Here is a 6,258-nt window from a genome sequence, read left to right on the forward strand (position 1 = left end):
ATCATTATTATTTGTATGTTTTTCTTTAATTGTATAATATAGTTTTTAAGTATTTTATTTGTAATTATATTATTATGAAAAAAATACTTTCTGCCAAGTTTCTTGCGGCGCATTCTTCTTGGCAATGATGGTCTTTCCGAAAGCGCTGGTAGTTTAAAAAATGACGGTAAAAGTGCCCATTGCGGCCTGTTTACTGAATAAATCAGTTGAATTTTGAATTTTGAATTTGAACGACATTTGCAGTGAAATGTCGCCTTGGTATGCGATTGTTTCTTCGACTGTACATAGATAAGTTGAGTAGATCTCTAGAGAGGCACTGACTAGTCGACAAAGCCAATTATTGGGCCACATTTGCAGTCGGCGAATAGTCGGCGACTAATCCGTAAAACATAGGTACGGAAATTATTGGAGAACCAAAAAACAAACAGCCAATATTTACGTCAAGTTATAAGTATATTTTAAGTATTTTACTTTATTACAACAAATCATCATCATATAGAAACAAGAAAAAAAACCGCTCCAGAAACCGATGATTTTTTAAAATGAAAACAAACGGACTATGACTAGCATATATACTGAAACTAATATTTCAATTACACTGCGAACTTTGCCGAAATCAATGATCGGCAATGCTTACTAGTCGGCCATCTTAGCGCTGATTAGTCGGCTAGTCTAGCGTGAATCCTTGTGTACTTTAGAAAGAACAAGTCTACTGTAATAACGACTGCCGAATGTACTTTATTAAGCACAATTTCTTAATTGAATAAAGAATTTTAAATACATTGATTGGTAGTTGCTTTGTTTTTGGCGCCATCTGGGAACATACAAAATTAGGCGAGAACTCGCATTTCAAAATCTCGAACCTATAAAATTGGAATCAAACTTTTGTTATGTAGTTGTATAATTTATTTTGTAAGTATTCAGAGTAAATAAAAGAAATATAATTGGATTTATCATTTATTACATCAAATGCATTGCATTGTATTATAAACAATAAATAAATTGGTTTCATTTTATACTGTGATACATATTACCTTGTCTACATTTCATGTATGTACTTCTGTCTGTCTATAGTTACATAGGTGTATACGTAATTTTTGCAGGTTTTATTTAAAAATACACACTTGCAACAAAAACAATGATGTAATAGTTTTTGAATGATAAGTCCTCCAATCAAAACATTTTAATATCCTGGCAATTAATACACAAATTAATGGAAAATCATTAAAAAATGATGGTGTAGTAGAACAAATAGAAATATCTAAGAAGTTAAACACTGTTGTACACATTTTTCCATTAAAAGACTTGATAATGAGTAACTGATTGCACTATTTTTAATTCAATTTAATCTGATATTGTCTCCCATGTACATCCGTATTTATCACAAATATGAATATTCTCTTTATTTTTATGGTAAAAGAGATATAAAATGTATGTCTGTGATAAAAACTGTTGTAGGTAACATATAAGAAAAGTATCTAAAATTATGAAAATAATAATTTGTCATTAGTATTAGTTTTACCTAATTAAAAACAGTTACCTACCAAGTTGTCTTTAAATACATCGGTTATTATGAGAAGAAATCTATATTTTTTTGTATAACTATATAATATTCTTTGTTTGGTTTGTCCTTTAATTGAAAGTAAAATCTAGCAAACAAATTTCAGCAAAATAAAGTTTCCAGTAAATAAAATATATCATAATTAATAAAAACAGGTGATAAAGGTCTTTGGTTACCGCGAAGTTAGGAAATCAAAAAAATTGTACTTACAGGCATATGTAAATATTGCTTACGATTGCATTAAATAAACCGCTTTATATGGTTCAAATCACTGGTGCCTTGTCATGCATTCTCCACTTTTCAATCAGTCATGTAAAGAAATAAATTTTAAACAAACATTACAAAAACGTACATTTTAAAATAGCACCAATACTTAAATATCAGCACATCGCGCAGTGCCTTATCATCCTGGCAACACTCAACTGTTTTATTTTTAATCCGGCAACACCATAGCTTTTTATGTGAAAAGCGCGGGAAGCGCGCGGCATCTGTCAGAAAACAATGCTAATTTACGCTAAGAGCATTTTTAGAAAAGTTTACATTTTTTACCCTAACCCTGAAATTTGAACGTCAATTTGTTGATAGTACAGAAATGCATTCAAAAATCCATTCAATATTGTTTTAAAAACGATACAAGATATGGTTAGTTTAGACATTCACGAGATATGAATATGATAATACAGTAGTTTTGCACCCTAAATCCGATCACACTTCCTTATTTATAGAAATATACAGCACTTTCATGTAAATAGATATGTATAAGTAAACTTAGTACTTTAACATGGTAACACTGCCTACGGAAACATAGAGCGATAGAAAAGGGTATAGGTATACCTTAATAGGTACAGTGAATATTTTAGCGGTTTGGGTATTTTATTATGATTTGATATTTTCACTGTACCTACCTACCTTATTTCCTTATAAAGAAATATTATAACCCTACTTAAATTGAATTACACGAACAAATTATATTATCAACAAATATAAACATTAACGCATGTTAAAATTTACAAAACTATAACTTAAAATAACACAAAGTGTCACTAATTACAATTATGCCAACGTACCTAATTTTATTTGGTCTCTTTTTAGTAATGGTTATTAACAGAACGCTTAACTAACGAATGGAAAATATTTTTACATTGGAACCTGGATAACAAATTAAATCTACGGTTACGAGCCACATTTAATGACAAAAAATAAAACTGTCTATGGTCGCGACCACAAGCAATGGCGAATAGATTTTCTTTTTTCTTTTTTTGAACTCAGGGAGAGAATACCCGTAAGCTTCTGAGTAAAGTGGCCAGTACGTTTGCAAGGCACTCTGCGCTCTAAGTGCCAATTGCCCCTAAGGTGGAATTGTTTTCTTGACCTATGTTTTGCGTTTTCTTTGCGTTATGATCTCTTATGATCTGCGCCATTTCAGCTCCCGCTAGTTCTTTGAACGCTGCTGTGACGTCATGCACACGAAGCACCAGATTTCGGGTCTGAAGAGGTGCTGACGTGTGTCTGCCTAGAGCCTGAAAAAAAAAGCTAACGTTGAAGAAGGAATAAACAAGGATTTAGGCTGCATTACCACCAGAGATGTGCGAGGAATATGTTTGTCATGAACCAATAGAAATGATTCATTTACCTATCCTGGCTCAGCGCAGCTCTAGTGGAAACAGCTCAGCGGAGTGTTGTAAATGAATCATTTCTATTGGTTCATGACAAACATATCCCTCGCAACGCTTCCTCACACATATCTGATGAACCGTAGGCTTAATGAGATCATATAAAAAGATTTGAATCTGTCGAATTTTTGTGATATGACGAGTACCTGTGCTAAGTCAGCCAGCCGCCGCAGTGGAGTGAGGCAGTCAGCCAGCGCCGGCCCTACTGCGCCGGCGCTGCCCAGCGCGCCCACCAACGTCCGAGATGTGCCCACCAGCGTCACCGCACACGCTGTCAACTCGCTGCGGGCTCGCTGCAAGACAACATTGAAAATTGGCTTTGATTGATACAAGCGGTACTTTGCCGAGGTCCATGGCAATAATGTACCATCTTTTACTTAGTGTAAGGTAACGGAGTACCAAAGTAAATATTTTTAATTAATTATGGACCTCCGCAAGCAAAGTCACTTCTGCATCATCCGATTATACCCTTCTACTAAGTTGTCTACGAAGTATAAATACATAGTTGATTCTGATTCCGCGTGCTAACTCAGGTGAATGGCAAGTTAGAAGGCAACATTACACCGTAAAAATGCTCTTACATACAGTTAAATTCTCATAATTATTTTTCTTGACAGGCTTTGCGTGGAAAGTTAACAGTGTTGGTCACTTAGGCACTTCGCGCACTAGACGGTTATGACCACGACTAGCGCCGCAACGACCACATCAACAAAAGAAGCGGCCAGTTGGCTTGGCCGTTGCAGCCAAGTGCGAGGCGTTCATATAATTTCTTTAGTTCAGGCCACTGATCTTGGTCGTGGCAGTCTAGTGCATAAGATGCCTAGGAAATTACAATTAGAAGGACATAAAACATTATTTCGGATATAGATTCATTATGATTACCTGGAACTTGTGCTCATCGATGTCCTCCCCTCCACCGTGTGCGTGTTGGTGTGCGCATCTTTGAGCTGCCGCGTGGAGTCGCGTCAGAAGCCCGCGGCCGCCGCCTCCGCCGCCACCAGCAGCGCTTCCGTACCCACAACGCCATTTCCAAGCTCCGGGAATACCAATGGAGGCGACGGAGGCGTGGGAATATCGTCCACCACATCATCTTTAAAACGTACATGGTTTTGGACTTTAGGAGTCGGACTGGCACTGCCTCGACGGAACTTCCGATCTGTCGGAGGACTGAAGACTTTCTCGTTCCCCGCAGCCCCGTTCAACAAGTCAGGGCGATTACTGAACCGCCTATTCATCTGAGGTGAACATAGTGACAACACTGTGGACATTTCGTTGTTTTTTAGAACTGTATTCTTTGTTTCTGAACTTGAACGCACGTGTCGACTTTGAAGCGTCATTGAGCTGTACTTGGGCGTTGAACGCAAGTTTTGACTCTCCTCGTCCGTCAATCGGCTTTCGTTCTCGAGATTTCTATAGGAGTTCAGGTTACGTTGGAAGTGTGGTGATCCTATGCTTGCGAGACGTTGCTCGGGCTGCCTTATAGCGGATTGGTTGAATTTTTGGGATGTTTTCATTCGCAGCACTTCGATGCTCGGCACGGGAGGCAACGGCGGTTTTTTTGGAGGCAAAAGCAAAGGTGGAGGTGGCGATAATACTCTAGGCTCTAATCGTGGTGGTAGTTGTGGTGGATTTTGTAACTGTTCGTTAATCTCGCATACTACTTTATAGTTTAGCTTCCTATTATTTAGAGTGCTGAAGTGATTGTTAGGTATCTCGACAGCTGTAAGCTCGTTGTTGGGGCACGTGAAAGAATTTGATCGCGGCCGTGGAGCTGGAGGAGGAGCGGTTTTTGGTGGTCTTTCTGGGGGCTTCACGTTTTCAACGTTTTTTCTTCTCGGTGGTGGCCTAATTTCACAGACATCTGGCATTGAATCTGACTTTTCTACTTGACTTTCCACTTTGTCGGCTTCATCGCTGTCATCGCTCTTGTTTTTGTCTTTACTACAACACGAGAACATACCTTTCCTTTCAACCGTGGGGTATTCTATGACATGAGCGCTACCATTAGCTGGTTTTTCAGTAACGCTTTTTCTTTTCGCTTTAGGCGAATCTGATTTAGTTTGACCATGAGTTTTACTTTTCTCTTTCAATAGTAGACTGTTTCTAGCATCACTTAAAGATTTAGAAGTAAACATGTTTCTTATTTCACTAACACTTAATGTACCTTTCACTACTTCACCATTCGGTTTTATGTCTTTATTATTCTGTTGTTTTTTTGCTTCCAATATTTGACTATGATTGGCGTAGCTAACTTGTTCCCTGTCTAGAGTAGATGAGTTGGAACTGGGAGGTGGTGGAATGATATAAGACATAATTTCTTCAGGGGTAAGCTCAATTGCAGGCGTCACTCTAACTGTTGGCGGTGGTACAGTTATATTAGCTATGAATTCTTCTATATCGCCTTCTTTGGCCTGTTCATTAAGGTTCTCTAGGGAGTTTTTTTTCTCATCCGCAAAGGAAGGTGGTACGACAGGTAATATTTGAGGCACTTGCGTCGCACAGTCTAACTCGTCAGGGGTCTGCGGAGGCGGTATCAAAGTTAAGTCTATAAGCTCTGCGTCATTATCCACACTAGGTTCTTCACAGAAGTAAGGGAAGTCAGCTTTCGCTTCTTCTTTACTACTCTTCTCTCTAAGTTGCTCTAAGTATTTCTTTAAATTAGGCTCCCTATTATCTAGTGTAGCGTCAGGACTGTGCAAACCAAAACTAGTTCTTATTGCCTTATTTGTTGATTTAGTATGTTGTCTACGTATAGGGCTATTTGTCGGTGTGTACAAAGAATCGTTATCACTTTCAGAATGAGAGAGATCATTGTTTAAAGCTAGCAGTGCGTCGGTCAAGCCGCAGTTATTAAGTATTGCGCTGAGACCTTGCGATTGTCTCGTCGTAAGGTTACTGCTGTTATTGTCTTTCGCTGTCTCAGGTATACTCAATCCACAGAGCCCTTGGTTAATTGTCTCTGTTAAAAGTAATAAAGAATCACTATGTTTTAAAATACCAGGAGCATCGTCCACCAACGACATT

At 38.1% G+C, this 6,258-nt stretch overlaps 1 pseudogene; it reads right to left on the minus strand.

Moving 5' to 3' along the window:
• Nucleotides 1-2,475: 2,475 nt before the first annotated feature.
• On the minus strand, nt 2,476-6,257 carry LOC141443847 (uncharacterized; annotated as a pseudogene).
• Nucleotide 6,258: the final 1 nt, after the last annotated feature.

The sequence above is a fragment of the Choristoneura fumiferana genome, chromosome 28, assembly GCF_025370935.1.
Source record: "Choristoneura fumiferana chromosome 28, NRCan_CFum_1, whole genome shotgun sequence".
Lineage (NCBI taxonomy): Eukaryota > Metazoa > Arthropoda > Insecta > Lepidoptera > Tortricidae > Choristoneura > Choristoneura fumiferana.